This window comes from Oncorhynchus keta, unplaced genomic scaffold (assembly GCF_023373465.1).
Source record: "Oncorhynchus keta strain PuntledgeMale-10-30-2019 unplaced genomic scaffold, Oket_V2 Un_contig_4019_pilon_pilon, whole genome shotgun sequence".
NCBI classification, from domain to species: Eukaryota; Metazoa; Chordata; class Actinopteri; order Salmoniformes; family Salmonidae; genus Oncorhynchus; species Oncorhynchus keta.
This window is the reverse complement of record NW_026287561.1, coordinates 1-16922: the sequence shown is the minus strand read 5'-3', so window position 1 is coordinate 16922 and position 16922 is coordinate 1. Positions and strand designations below refer to the sequence as shown.

Here is a 16922-nt window from a genome sequence, read left to right as displayed (position 1 = left end):
AGATTCTATACATGGTGTTTCTCTCTCTCTAGATTTTAGATCTCTAGATTCATGGTGTTTCTCTCTAGATTCTATACATGGTGTTTCTCTATACTAGATTCTATACATGGTGTTTCTCTCCTAGATTCTATACATGGTGTTTCTCTCTAGATTCTATTCATGGTGTTTCTCTCTAGATTCTATACATGGTGTTTCTCTACTCTCTCTAGATTCTATACATGGTGTTTCTCTAGATTCTATACATGGTGTTTCTCTCTAGATTCTATACATGGTGTTTCTCTCTAGATTCTATACATGGTGTTTCTCTCTAGATTCTATACATGGTGTTTCTCTCTAGATTCTATACATGGTGTTTCTCTAGATTCTATACATGGTGTTTCTCTCTAGATTCTATACATGGTGTTTCTCTCTAGATTCTATACATGGTGTTTCTCTCTAGATTCTATACATGGTGTTTCTCTCTAGATTCTATACATGGTGTTTCTCTCTAGATTCTATACATGGTGTTTCTCTCTAGATTCTATACATGGTGTTTCTCTCTAGATTCTATACATGGTGTTTCTCTCTAGATTCTATACATGGTGTTTCTCTCTAGATTCTATACATGGTGTTTCTCTCTAGATTCTATACATGGTGTTTCTCTCTAGATTCTATACATGGTGTTTCTCTCTAGATTCTATACATGGTGTTTCTCTCTAGATTCTATACATGGTGTTTCTCTCTAGATTCTATACATGGTGTTTCTCTCTAGATTCTATACATGGTGTTTCTCTCTAGATTCTATACATGGTGTTTCTCTCTAGATTCTATACATGGTGTTTCTCTCTAGATTCTATACATGGTGTTTCTCTCTAGATTCTATACATGGTGTTTCTCTCTAGATTTTATACATGGTGTTTCTCTCTAGATTCTATACGTGGTGTTTCTCTCTAGATTCTATACATGGTGTTTCTCTCTAGATTCTATACATGGTGTTTCTCTCTAGATTCTATTCATGGTGTTTCTCTCTAGATTCTATACATGGTGTTTCTCTCTAGATTCTATACATGGTGTTTCTCTCTAGATTCTATACATGGTGTTTCTCTCTAGATTCTATACATGGTGTTTCTCTCTCTCTCTAGATTCTATACATGGTGTTTCTCTCTAGATTCTATACATGGTGTTTCTCTCTAGATTCTATACATGGTGTTTCTCTCTAGATTCTATACATGGTGTTTCTCTCTAGATTCTATACATGGTGTTTCTCTCTAGATTCTATACATGGTGTTTCTCTCTAGATTCTATACATGGTGTTTCTCTCTAGATTCTATACATGGTGTTTCTCTCTAGATTCTATACATGGTGTTTCTCTCTAGATTCTATTCATGGTGTTTCTCTCTAGATTCTATACATGGTGTTTCTCTCTAGATTCTATACATGGTGTTTCTCTCTAGATTCTATACATGGTGTTTCTCTCTAGATTCTATACATGGTGTTTCTCTCTAGATTCTATACATGGTGTTTCTCTCTAGATTCTATACATGGTGTTTCTCTCTAGATTCTATACATGGTGTTTCTCTCTAGATTCTATACATGGTGTTTCTCTCTAGATTCTATACATGGTGTTTCTCTCTAGATTCTATACATGGTGTTTCTCTCTAGATTCTATACATGGTGTTTCTCTCTAGATTCTATACATGGTGTTTCTCTCTAGATTCTATACATGGTGTTTCTCTCTAGATTCTATACATGGTGTTTCTCTACTCTCTCTAGATTCTATACATGGTGTTTCTCTCTAGATTCTATACATGGTGTTTCTCTCTAGATTCTATACATGGTGTTTCTCTCTAGATTCTATACATGGTGTTTCTCTCTAGATTCTATACATGGTGTTTCTCTCTAGATTCTATACATGGTGTTTCTCTCTAGATTCTATACATGGTGTTTCTCTCTAGATTCTATACATGGTGTTTCTCTCTAGATTCTATACATGGTGTTTCTCTCTAGATTCTATACATGGTGTTTCTCTCTAGATTCTATACATGGTGTTTCTCTCTAGATTCTATACATGGTGTTTCTCTCTAGATTCTATACATGGTGTTTCTCTCTAGATTCTATACATGGTGTTTCTCTCTAGATTCTATACATGGTGTTTCTCTCTAGATTCTATACATGGTGTTTCTCTCTAGATTCTATACATGGTGTTTCTCTCTAGATTCTATACATGGTGTTTCTCTCTAGATTCTATACATGGTGTTTCTCTCTAGATTCTATACATGGTGTTTCTCTCTAGATTCTATACATGGTGTTTCTCTCTAGATTCTATACATGGTGTTTCTCTCTAGATTCTATACATGGTGTTTCTCTCTAGATTCTATACATGGTGTTTCTCTCTAGATTCTATACATGGTGTTTCTCTCTAGATTCTATACATGGTGTTTCTCTCTAGATTCTATACATGGTGTTTCTCTCTAGATTCTATACATGGTGTTTCTCTCTAGATTCTATACATGGTGTTTCTCTCTAGATTCTATACATGGTGTTTCTCTCTAGATTCTATACATGGTGTTTCTCTCTAGATTCTATACATGGTGTTTCTCTCTAGATTCTATACATGGTGTTTCTCTCTAGATTCTATACATGGTGTTTCTCTCTAGATTCTATACATGGTGTTTCTCTCTAGATTCTATACATGGTGTTTCTCTCTAGATTCTATACATGGTGTTTCTCTCTAGATTCTATACATGGTGTTTCTCTCTAGATTCTATACATGGTGTTTCTCTCTAGATTCTATACATGGTGTTTCTCTCTAGATTCTATACATGGTGTTTCTCTCTAGATTCTATACATGGTGTTTCTCTAGATTCTCATGGTGTTTCTCTAGATTCTATACATGGTGTTTCTCTCTAGATTCTATACATGGTGTTTCTCTCTAGATTCTATACATGGTGTTTCTCTCTAGATTCTATACATGGTGTTTCTCTCTAGATTCTATACATGGTGTTTCTCTCTAGATTCTATACATGGTGTTTCTCTCTAGATTCTATACATGGTGTTTCTCTCTAGATTCTATACATGGTGTTTCTCTCTAGATTCTATACATGGTGTTTCTCTCTAGATTCTATACATGGTGTTTCTCTCTAGATTCTATTCATGGTGTTTCTCTCTAGATTCTATACATGGTGTTTCTCTCTAGATTCTATTCATGGTGTTTCTCTAGATTCTATACATGGTGTTTCTCTCTAGATTCTATTCATGTTTTCTCTCTAGATTCTATACATGGTGTTTCTCTCTAGATTCTATACATGGTGTTTCTCTCTAGATTCTATACATGGTGTTTCTCTCTAGATTCTATACATGGTGTTTCTCTCTAGATTCTATACATGGTGTTTCTCTCTAGATTCTATACATGGTGTTTCTCTCTAGATTCTATACATGGTGTTTCTCTCTAGATTCTATACATGGTGTTTCTCTCTAGATTCTATTCATGGTGTTTCTCTCTAGATTCTATACATGGTGTTTCTCTAGATTCTATACATGGTGTTTCTCTCTAGATTCTATACATGGTGTTTCTCTCTAGATTCTATACATGGTGTATGTGTTAGGTCTTATGGTGTGTTGGCCCATATTATAAGTGAACCACTTAATAGAATGTTTGACCTTTTGTTTTAATCTTAACATATGTTTCTCTCCCCTGCTTGCTCTCTCTCTCTCCCTCTCTCTCGCTCTCCCCTCTACCCCCCTGCCCCTCTCTCCCCCTGCCCCCCTCTCCTTCGTTTGCTCTCTCCTCCTCCCTCTCTACCCCCGCCACTCTCCCCCCTCCCTCCCTCTCCCACTAGATCCCATTAAGACCGCCCAGGGCTCCCTGTCCCTGAAGGCTTACAGGTTAACACCCAAACTGATGGAGATCTGCAAGGAGAAGGACTTCTCAGCCGAGGGGTGAGACACACACACACACACACACACACACACACACACACACACACACACACACACACACACACACACACACACACACACACACACACACACACACACACACACACGAGAAGACACACACACACGCACACACACACACACACACAAGAAGACACACACACACACACGCACACACACACACACGCACACACACAAGCAGACACACACACACACACACACACACACACACACACACAACACACACACACACACACACGCGCACACACACACAAGACACATACACACACACACACACACACACACAAGAACACACACACACACACACACACACACACACACACACACAGATGACACACACACACACACACACACACACACACACACACACACACACACACACACACACACACACGCGCACAAGAAGACACATACATACACACACACATACACACACACACAAGAAGACACATACACACACACACACACAGGCACCAGGCTCCACTTCAGAAGCTGGATGAGAATTGCCAAAGGCCATCAATACCACACACACACACACATACACCACAAAGACACAAATACCAACTGCACCTTTCCTGATAAGAATTCAGCATTAATGCTGTGCTTTGGTGAAACTCCCTTCAAAAGATTCCAATGCCTAATGTTATTTTCCCCACGAGCAGGGAGAGCCTCATCAGAGGCTCCTAGTGATGTGATGATAGGGGTTTATAACTAGTGTGTGTTGGGGCTGTCAAACAGCTATACTGCCATGTTGATCCTCCGCCTGACTGGGTTTGACCCTCAGGCTGCTGGCCATTGATTTGAAATAGCATCTGAATGAAGCGTAATGAGAGAGACGTTTTCAAATAGATCTGAGTTCCCACAAGCTGAGTTTATGAAAAGAAGGAGTCCCAACAGACTGGCATTAAATTGACCAGAAAATAAACTAGTATTAGGAACGGTTGGCTAGGTGGGTCAGTATTAGGAACGGTTGGCTAGGTGGGTCAGTATTAGGAACTGTTGGCTAGGTGGGTCAGTATTAGGAACTGTTGGCTAGGTGGGTCAGTATTAGGAACGGTTGGCTAGGTGGGTCAGTATTAGGAACGGTTGGCTAGGTGGGTCAGTATTAGGAACTGTTGGCCAGGTGGGTCAGTATTAGGAACTGTTGGCCAGGTGGGTCAGTATTAGGAACTGTTGGCTAGGTGGGTCAGTATTAGGAACTGTTGGCTAGGTGGGTCAGTATTAGGAACTGTTGGCTAGGTGGGTCAGTATTAGGAACTGTTGGCGAGGTGGGTCAGTATTAGGAACTGTTGGCTAGGTGGGTCAGTATTAGGAACTGTTGGCTGGTTGGCTGTTGGTGGGGGTCAGTATTAGGAACTGTTGGCTAGGTGGGTCAGTATTAGGAACTGTTGGCTCAGGAACTGGTGGGTCAGTATTAGGAACTGTTGGCTAGGTGGGTCAGTATTAGGAACTGTTGGCTAGGTGGGTCAGTATTAGGAACTGTTGGCTAGGTGGGTCAGTATTAGGAACTGTTGGCTAGGTGGGTCAGTATTAGGAACTGTTGGCTAGGTGGGTCAGTATTAGGAACTGTTGGCTAGGTGGGTCAGTATTAGGAACTGTTGGCCAGGTGGGTCAGTATTAGGAACTGTTGGCCAGGTGGGTCAGTATTAGGAACTGTTGGCTAGGTGGGTCAGTATTAGGAACTGTTGGCCAGGTGGGTCAGTATTAGGAACTGTTGGCCAGGTGGGTCAGTATTAGGAACTGTTGGCTAGGTGGGTCAGTATTAGGAACTGTTGGCTAGGTGGGTCAGTATTAGGAACTGTTGGCTAGGTGGGTCAGTATTAGGAACTGTTGGCCAGGTGGGTCAGTATTAGGAACTGTTGGCTAGGTGGGTCAGTATTAGGAACTGTTGGCTAGGTGGGTCAGTATTAGGAACTGTTGGCTAGGTGGGTCAGTATTAGGAACTGTTGGCTAGGTGGGTCAGTATTAGGAACTGTTGGCTAGGTGGGTCAGTATTAGGAACTGTTGGCTAGGTGGGTCAGTATTAGGAACTGTTGGCTAGGTGGGTCAGTATTAGGAACTGTTGGCTAGGTGGGTCAGTATTAGGAACTGTTGGCCAGGTGGGTCAGTATTAGGAACTGTTGGCTAGGTGGGTCAGTATTAGGAACTGTTGGCTAGGTGGGTCAGTATTAGGAACTGTTGGCTAGGTGGGTCAGTATTAGGAACTGTTGGCTAGGTGGGTCAGTATTAGGAACTGTTGGCTAGGTGGGTCAGTATTAGGAACTGTTGGCTAGGAACTGTGGGTCAGTATTAGGAACTGTTGGCCAGGTGGGTCAGTATTAGGAACTGTTGGCCAGGTGGGTCAGTATTAGGAACTGTTGGCTAGGTGGGTCAGTATTAGGAACTGTTGGCTGGTGGGTCAGTATTAGGAACTGTTGGCTAGGTGGGTCAGTATTAGGAACTGTTGGCTAGGTGGGTCAGTATTAGGAACTGTTGGCTAGGTGGGTCAGTATTAGGAACTGTTGGCTAGGTAGGGTCAGTGGTCAGGAACTGTTGGCCAGGTGGGTCAGTATTAGGAACTGTTGGCTAGGTGGGTCAGTATTAGGAACTGTTGGCTAGGTGGGTCAGTATTAGGAACTGTTGGCTAGGTGGGTCAGTATTAGGAACTGTTGGCTAGGTGGGTCAGTATTAGGAACTGTTGGCTAGGTGGGTCAGTATTAGGAACTGTTGGCTAGGTGGGTCAGTATTAGGAACTGTTGGCTAGGTGGGTCAGTATTAGGAACTGTTGGCTAGGTGGGTCAGTATTAGGAACTGTTGGCCAGGTGGGTCAGTATTAGGAACTGTTGGCTAGGTGGGTCAGTATTAGGAACTGTTGGCTAGGTGGGTCAGTATTAGGAACTGTTGGCTAGGTGGGTCAGTATTAGGAACTGTTGGCTAGGTGGGTCAGTATTAGGAACTGTTGGCTAGGTGGGTCAGTGGGTCAGTATTAGGAACTGTTGGCTTGGATTGCTCCTTATTCTTTAGTTAGTTTCTTCATGCCTGCCTACACCAACCTGCCTGTGTGGCTACCCCCACCTGCCTGTCTGCCCAACCTATTACCTGCCTACCTGGGTCAACCTACCCTTACCTACCTACCACCTACCCCCTACCTGGGTACCTAACCTCCTACCCCTTGTTGGCTAGGTGGGTCTACCCCTGCCTGCCTGCCAACCTGCCCGCCTGCCTGCCTGCCTGCCTGCCCTACCTGCCCCTTCCTGCCCCTGCCTCCTTACCTACCTGCCTGCCCCTATACCTGCCTACCCCCACCTACCCACCCACCCACCCACCCCCTACCTGCCTACCTACCCTGCCCCTGCCAACCCTGCCCTTACTGCCTGCCTACCCATACTGCCTGCCTGCCTACCAACCTACCCCTATTACCTACCTGCCTACCTACCTACCTACCTACCTACCTACCACCTACCCCTGAGGTCACCCTGCCTACCTACCTGCCTACCCTCTACCTACCTGCCTGCCTGCCTACCCCCTACCCATCTACCTACCTACCCACCTACCTTACCTGCCCACCTACCTACCTGACCTACCTACCCCACCTGCCTCTGCCTGCTGCCCACTCTGCCTGCCTGCCCACCTGCCATGCCTGCCTACCTACCTACCTACCCTGCCTGCCTACCTACCCCTGCCACCTACCTACCCCCTACCTACCTACCCCTACCTACCTACCTACCTACCTACCTACCCACCCATCTATTTCCTGCTCTGCCAGTTGCTCATTTATTGGCTGGTTGCCTTGCCTCTGACTCTGTCCAGTTCCTGACTGACTCCACCTGACTCTCTGTCCAGTTCATTGCTTAGCCTGCCTGACTTACTCCTTACTTTGCCTCTGTCTGCCAGTCATTTATTGTCCTGGTTGCTTTGCCTCTGACTCCACCTGACTCTCTGTCCAGTTCATTGCTTAGCCTCTTGTCCCCTTACTCCACCTGACTCTCTGTCCAGTTCATTGCCCATTAGCCACTGACCTACCTCCAGTTCATTGACTCTCTGTCCAGTTCATTGCTTTGCCTCTGACTCTCTGTCCAGTTCATTGCTTAGCCTCTGACTCTCTGTCCAGTTCATTGCTTAGCCACCTGACTCTCTGTCCAGTTCACATCTGACTCTCTGTCCAGTTCACTTAGCCATCTGACCTCCAGTTCATTGCCTGACTCTCTGTCCAGTTCATTGCTTAGCCTCTGGACTGACTCTGTCCAGTTCATTGCTTTGCCTCTGACTCACTGACTCCACCTGACTCTCTGTCCAGTTCATTGCCTAGCCTCTGACTCTCTGAGTTCTTGCCCTCCTGACTCTCTGTCCAGTTCATTGCTTAGCCACTGACTCCACCTGACTCTCTGTCCAGTTCATTGCTTAGCCACTGACTCTCTGTCCACATTGCTGAGTTCATTGCTTTGCCTCTGACTCTCTGTCCAGTTCATTGCTTTGCCTCTGACTCTGTCCAGTTCATTGCTCTGACTCTCTGTCCAGTTTGCATTGACTTCTGTCCAGTTCATTGCTTAGCCTCCTGACTCTCTGTCCAGTTCATTGCTTAGCTATCTGTTGTCCAGTCATTGTAGCCAGACTCTCTGTCCAGTTCATTGCTTTGCCTCTGACTCTCTGTCCAGTTCATTGCTTTGCCTCTGACTCTCTGTCCAGTTCATTGCTTTGCTGACTCTGACTGTCCAGTTCATTGCTTAGCCCCTGACTCTCTGACTTTGCTCTGACTCTCTGTCCAGTTCATTGCTTGCCAGCCTCTGACTCTCTGTCCAGTTCATTGCTTTGCCTCTGACTCTCTGTCCAGTTCATTGCTTAGCCTCTCTGTCCAGTTCATTGCTTGCCACTGACTCTCTGCCAGTTTTTTATTCGTTTCACTGTCCAGTTCATTATAGGCACCGAGTGGGAGGGAAGCCACTGACACCACCTGAATTTGTCCAATGAGAAATGCTCTTTTTTTTTTTTTTTTTGGTGTCTGTTTGTGATAATGTTTGGCTATGTTGTGATAATGACTAGGGAACCTGGTTAGTTTCTAATGCCACTGGGTCCTCATCAGTGTGTCTCTGAATACGCTGCTGATTGAAAGACCAGGAGGACAATAGCAGCTCTATTGCTTGGCTGGCAAAGACTCATTTCACCACCGTTATTATGAGGACAATCTGAATAATATATAATTTCAAAGGAGGGCTTCAGTTTTCTATGATGGGTTCTTTCTATGTGGCTGTATTTGATGTTTGATAAGTGGCTGTTTTTGATATCTTTTAAATGAAAGGCAGGAAGAGAGAGACTGCACTGAAGTAGACTAGACTCTACTGGAAGTTCAGACTGCACTGAATTAGACTCTACAGGAAGAGAGAGACTGCACTGAATTAGACTAGACTCTACAGGAAGAGAGAGACTGCACTGAATTAGACTCTACTCTACAGGAAGAGAGACTGCACTGAATTAGACTAGACTCTACAGGAAGAGAGACTGCACTGAATTAGACTAGACTCTACAGGAAGAGAGAGACTGCACTGAATTAGACTAGACTCTACAGGAAGAGATTGAGACTGCACTGAATTAGACTAGACTCTACAGGAAGAGAGACTGCACTGAAGTAGACTAGACTCTACAGGAAGAGAGAGACTGCACTGAATTAGACTCTACAGGAAGAGAGACTGCACTCTAGACTCTACAGGAAGAGAGAGACTGCACTGAATTAGACTAGACTCTACAGGAAGAGAGAGAGACTGCACTGAATTAGACTAGACTCTACAGGAAGAGAGACTGCACTGAAGTAGACTAGACTCTACAGGAAGAGATTGACTGCACTGAATAGACTAGACTCTACAGGAAGAGCCTTTTAGACTGCACTGAATTAGACTAGACTCTACAGGAAGAGAGAGAGACTGCACTGAATTAGACTCTACAGGAAGAGAGAGACTGCACTGAATTAGACTAGACTCTACAGGAAGAGAGACTGCACTGAATTAGACTAGACTCTACAGGAAGAGAGACTGCACTGAAGTAGACTAGACTCTACAGGAAGAGAGACTGCACTGAATTAGACTAGACTCTACAGGAAGAGAGAGACTGCACTGAATTAGACTAGACTCTACAGGAAGAGAGACTGCACTGAATTAGACTAGACTCTACAGGAAGAGAGACTGCACTGAATTAGACTAGACTCTACAGGAAGAGAGACTGCACTGAATTAGACTAGACTCTACAGGAAGAGAGACTGCACTGAATTAGACTAGACTCTACAGGAAGAGAGAGACTGCACTGAATTAGACTAGGAAGAGAGAGACTCTGAATTAGACTAGACTCTCTAAGAGAGAGACAGGAAGGAAGAGAGAGACAGAATTAGACTCTACAGGAAGAGAGAGACTGCACTGAATTAGACTAGACTCTGACAGGAAGAGAGACTGCACTGAATTAGACTAGACTCTACAGGAAGAGAGAGACTGCACTGAATTAGACTAGACTCTACAGGAAGAGAGAGACTGCACTGAATTAGACTCTAGGAAGAGAGACTGCACTGAATTAGACTAGACTCTACAGGAAGAGAGAGACTGCACTGAATTAGACTAGACTCTACAGGAAGAGAGAGACTGCACTGAATTAGACTAGACTCTACAGGAAGAGAGAGACTGCACTGAATTAGACTAGACTCTACAGGAAGAGAGAGACTGCACTGAATTAGACTAGACTCTACAGGAAGAGAGAGACTGCACTGAATTAGACTAGACTCTACAGGAAGAGAGAGACTGCACTGAATTAGACTAGACTCTACAGGAAGAGAGAGACTGCACTGAAGTTAGACTCTACAGGAAGAGAGAGACTGCACTGAATAGACTCTACAGGAAGAGAGACTGCACTGAATTAGACTAGACTCTACAGGAAGAGAGACTGCACTGAATTAGACTAGACTCACAGGAAGAGAGAGACTGCACTTTAGACTAGACTCTACAGGAAGAGAGAACTGCACTGAATTAGACTCTACAGGAAGAGAGAGACTGCACTGACTAGACCCTACAGGAAGAGAGACTACTGAATTAGACTCTACAGGAAGAGAGAGACTGCACTGAATTAGACTAGACTCTACAGGAAGAGAGAGACTGCACTGAATTAGACTCTCTACAGGAAGAGAGAGACTGCACTGAATTAGACTAGACTCTACAGGAAGACTAGACTCTACAGAAGAGAGACTGCACTGAAGTAGACTAGACTCTACAGGAAGAGAGAGACTGCACTGAACTAGACTAGACTCTACAGGAAGAGAGAGACTGCACTGAATTAGACTAGACTCTACAGGAAGAGAGAGACTGCACTGAATTAGACTAGACTCTACAGGAAGAGAGAGACTGCACTGAATTAGACTAGACTCTACAGGAAGAGAGAGACTGCACTGAATTAGACTAGACTCTACAGGAAGAGAGAGACCGCACTGAATTAGACTAGACTCTACAGGAAGAGAGAGACTGCACTGAATTAGACTAGACTCTACAGGAAGAGAGAGAGCACTGAACTAGCACTGGAAGAGAGAGACTGCACTGAAGCAGACTAGACTCTACAGGAAGAGAGACTGCACTGAATTAGACTAGACTCTACAGGAAGAAGACTGAGAAGTGAGACCTACAGGAAGAGAGGACTGAATCCATTAGACTAGACTCTACAGGAAGAGAGAGACTGAACTGAAGTAGACTAGACTCTACAGGAAGAGAGAGACTGCACTGAATTAGACTAGACTCTACAGGAAGAGAGAGACTGCACTGAATTAGACTACTAGACTCTACAGGAAGAGAGAGACTGCACTGAATTAGACTAGACTCTACAGGAAGTTGAGAGAGACTGAATTAGACTAGACTCTACAGGAAGTCAGATATGACTGAAGTTTTAGACTAGACCCTACAGGAAGAGTCAATATGACTGAAGTAGACTAGACCCTACAGGAAGAGAGAGACTGCACTGTTTTAGACTAGACTCTACAGGAAGAGAGAGACTGCAGTGAATTAGACTAGACTCTACAGGAAGAGAGACTGATCCAGTTTTAGACTAGACACTCTGTTATGTTGTCAATATGACCCAGTTTTAGACTAGACACTACTGTCTGTTATCAATATGATCCAGTTTTAGACTAGACACTACTGTCTGTTATCAATATGATCCAGTTTTAGACTAGACACTATGATCCAGTTTTAGACTAGACACTACTGTCTGTTGTCAATATGATCCAGTTTTAGACTAGACTCTACTGTCTGTTGTCAATATGATCCAGTTTTAGACTAGACACTATGATCCAGTTTTAGACTAGACACTACTGTCTGTTATCAATATGATCCAGTTTTAGACTAGACACTACTGGAATGTTATCAATATGATCCAGTTTTAGACTAGACACTACAGTCTGTTGTCAATATGATCCAGTTTTTTAGACTAGACACTACTGTCTGTTGTCAATATGATTTAGACTAGACACTACTGTCTGTTATCAATATGATCCAGTTTTAGACTAGACACTACTGTCTGTTGTCAATATGATCCAGTTTTAGACTAGACACTACTGTCTGTTGTCAATATGATCCAGTTTTAGACTAGACACTACTGTCTGTTGCACTGATCCAGTTTTAGACTAGACACTACTGTCTGTTGTCAATATGATCCAGTTTTAGACTAGACACTACTGTCTGTTGTCAATATGACTCAGTTTTAGACTAGACACTACTGTCTGAATATGATCCAGTTTTAGACTAGACACTACTGTCTCTTGATCAGTTTTAGACTAGACACTACTGTCTGTTTCAATATGACCAGTTTTAGACTAGACACTACTGTCTGTTGTCAATATGATCCAGTTTTAGACTAGACACTACTGTCTGTTATGTTGTCAATATGACCCAGTTTTAGACTAGACACTCTGTTGTCAATATGATCCAGTTTTAGACTAGACACTACTGTCTGTTATCAATATGATCCAGTTTTAGACTAGACACTCTATGATCCAGTTTGAGACTAGACACTAGTCTGTTGTCAATATGATCCAGTTTTAGACTAGACACTACTGTCTGTTATCAATATGATCCAGTTTTACACTACTAATATGATCCAGTTTTAGACTAGACACTACTGTCTGTTGTCAATATGATCCAGTTTTTAGACACTACTGTCTGTTATGTTGTCAATATGATCTTTTAGACTAGACACTGTCTGTTATCAATATGATCCAGTTTTAGACTAGACACTACTGTCTGTTGTCAATATGATCCAGTTTTAGACTAGACACTACTGTCTGTTGTCAATATGACCAGTTTTAGACTAGACACTACTGTCTGTTGTCAATATGATCAGTTTAGACTAGATCCAGTTTTTAGACTAGACACTACTGTCTGTTGTCAATATGATCCAGTTTTAGACTAGACACTACTGTCTGTTGTCAATATGAAGTTTTAGACTAGACACTACTGTCTGTTACAATATGATCCAGTTTTAGACTAGACACTACTGTCTGTTATCACTTGATCAATATGATCAGTTTTAGACTAGACACTACTGTTATCAATATGTTTTTTAGACTCTCTACCCAATATGATCAGTTTTAGACTAGACACTACTGTCAATATCCAGTTTTGATCCACTGTCTTTATCTAGATTAGTTTTAGACATCTGTTGTCAATATGATCCAGTTTTAGACTGGACACTACTGTCTGTTGTCAATATGTTTTTAGACTAGACAACTAATATGACCAGTTTTGACTAGACACTACTGTCTGTTATCAATATGATCTGTCTGTTGTTATCAATATAAATTGAGATTGACACTGGTCTGTTGTCAATATGATCCAGTTTTAGACTTTGTCTGTTGTCAATGGTTTGAATCTTTTAGACTCTACTGTCTGTTATCAATATGATCTGGTTTTAGACTAGACACTACTGTCTGTTATGTTGAATCAATGACTATTGTCAATATGATCCAGTTTTAGACTAGACACTACTGTCTGTTGTTGTCCAATGTGACCAGTTTTAACTCACTACTGACTGTCTGTTGTCAACTAGACACTGGTTGAACAATATGATCAGTTTGACTAGACACTACTGTCTGTTACAATATGATCCAGTTTTAGACTAGACACTACTGTCTGTTGAATGGACACTACTGTTGAATCAGTTTTAGACTAGACACTGATCAATATGATCCAGTTTTATTGATCCAGTTTTAGACTAGACACTACTGTCTGTTGTCAATATGATCTGTTTTAGACTAGACACTACTGTCTGTTATCAATATGATCCAGTTTTAGACTAGACACTACTGTCTGTTATCAATATGATCCAGTTTTAGACTAGACACTACTGTCTGTTGTTGTCAATATGATCCAGTTTTAGACTAGACACTACTGTCTGTTGTCAATATGACCCAGTTTTAGACTAGACACTACTGTCTGTTATCAATATGAAGTTTTAGACTAGACACTACTGTCTGTTGTTTTTAGACTAGACAATATGATCCAGTTTTAGACTAGACACTACTGTCTGTTGTCAATATGATCCAGTTTTAGACTAGACACTACTGTCTGTTATCAATATGATCCAGTTTTAGACTAGACACTACTGTCTGTTGTTGTCAATATGATCCAGTTTTAGACTAGACACTACTGTCTGAATATGATCAGTTTTAGACTAGACACTACTGTCTGTTGTCAATATGATCCAGTTTTAGACTAGACACTACTGTCTGTTGAATATGATCCAGTTTTAGACTAGACACTACTGTCTGTTATCAATATGATCAGTTTTAGACTAGACACTACTGTCTGTTGTCAATATGATCCAGTTTTAGACTAGACACTACTGTCTGTTATGTTGTCAATATGATCCAGTTTTAGACTAGACACTACTGTCTGTTGTCAATATGATCCAGTTTTAGACTAGACACTACTGTCTGTTGTCAATATGATCCAGTTTTAGACTAGACTCTACTGTCTGTTGTCAATATGATCCAGTTTTAGACTAGACACTACTGTCTGTTATCAATATGATCCAGTTTTAGACTAGACACTACTGTCTGTTATCAATATGATCCAGTTTTAGACTAGACACTACTGTCTGTTATCAATATGATCCAGTTTTAGACTAGACACTACTGTCTGTTGTCAATATGATCTTTTAGACTAGACACTACTGTCTGGTTTCAATTCTGACTTTGTCTGTTATGTTGTCAATATGAACCAGTTTTAGACTAGACTCTACTGTCTGTTACTCAATATGATCCAGTTTTTAGACTGACACTGGTTTGTTGTCAACTGACCCAGTTTTAACTGACACTTGTCTGTCAATCAATATGATCCAGTTTTAGACTAGACACTACTGTCTGTTTGAACTCAATAATGAACCAGTTTTAGACTAGACTGTTGTCTACTGTCTGTTGAATGTTGTCAATATGACCCAGTTTTAGACTAGACACTACTGTCTGTTGTCAATATGATCCAGTTTTAGACTAGACACTATTGTCTGTTGTCAATATGATCTGTTTTAGACTAGTTTTGAATCAATATGACTACTGTGGTGTTGTCAATATGACCCAGTTTTAGACTAGACACTACTGTCTGTTGTCAATATGATCAGACTGACACTACTGGGTTCGTTGTCAATATGAATTTTAGTTGAACTAATGGCAAATTAGTTCATACATTTTTGTAGAGCTGGCAATCAAATTGAATTGAACTGGGTTGAATCATTGACTATGAGTTGAACTGGGTTGAACTGGTTTGAATCATTGACTATGAATTGAACTGGTTTGAATCATTGACTATGAATTGAACTGGGTTGAACTGGTTTGAATCATTGACTATGAATTGAACTGGGTTGAATCATTGACTATGAATTGAACTGGGTTGAACTGGTTTGAATCATTGACTATGAATTGAACTGGGTTGAATCATTGACTTTGAATTGAACTGGTTGAATCATTGACTTTGAATTGAACTGGGTTGAACTGGTTTGAAGTGACTATGAATTGAACTGACAGTTGATTCTGGTTCTGAACCCAGGTATGACTTTGGTTGAACTGCATGTTGAACTGGTTTTGTGATCATTGACTATGAATTGAACTGGTTTGAATGTCTTGACTAGAGTTGAACTGGGTTGCTGTATGAACCTCTGGTGCTGAATCTGACTACTGTTGAATCGTGGTGCTGTCTACCCCTGTTGGTGCTGTCTGAACTGGTTGAATCATTGACTATGAGTTGAACTGGGTTGAATCATTGACTTTGAATTGAACTGGGTTGAATCATTGACTATGAATTGAACTGGGTTGAATCATTGACTATGAATTGAACTGGGTTGAATCATTGACTATGAATTGAACTGGGTTGAATCATTGACTATGAATTGAGCTGAAGTGATTCTTTTCTCTCCCTCCTCCCCAGATTGAAGAAGGCCATGATTGGTTTTGAGCACATGTTCGAGGAGGTTCCCATCGTGATCAAGAACTCCCACCTGATCAACGTTCTGTGTTTATGGAAAAGCTGTGGCCGATTTCCCTCACTGCCCTCCTGTCTAACTCTGGTGCTCTTTCCCTCACTGCTCCCTCTCTCTCTGTTATAAAAGCCATTTCCCCCTCACTACTCCCTCTCTCTCTGTGTTATAAAAGCCACTTTCCCCTCACTCCTCCTCTCTAACTGTGTTATAAAGCCATTTCCCTCACTTCCCTCTCTACCTGTGTTATAAAGCCATTCCCCTCCTCCCTCCTCTCTCTCTGTGTTATAAAAATTTCCCCTCACTTCCCTCTCTCTGTTTATAAAAGCCATTTCCCCTCCCCCTCTCTGTGTTATAAAAGCCATTTCCCCTCCACTCCTCCCTCTCTCTGTGTTATAAAAGCCATTTCCCCTCACTCCTCCCTCTCTAACTGTGTTATAAAAGCCATTTCCCCTCTCTCCTCTCTCTCTCTCTGTGTTATAAAAGCCATTTCCCCTCACTACTCCCTCTCTCTCTGTGTTATA

At 41.9% G+C, this 16922-nt stretch overlaps 1 long non-coding RNA gene across 2 annotated transcripts; it reads left to right on the top strand.

Annotated features, from left to right (window-relative positions):
- Positions 1–5034: 5034 nt before the first annotated feature.
- Positions 5035–5829, top strand: LOC127924429 (uncharacterized). Of its 2 annotated transcripts, none has more exons than XR_008117901.1 (3): positions 5035–5233; positions 5398–5571; positions 5630–5829. It is a non-coding gene; the product is annotated as an uncharacterized LOC127924429 (long non-coding RNA). The 2 variants fall into 2 exon arrangements; XR_008117900.1 differs by having other exon boundaries at positions 5369–5571.
- Positions 5830–16922: the final 11093 nt, after the last annotated feature.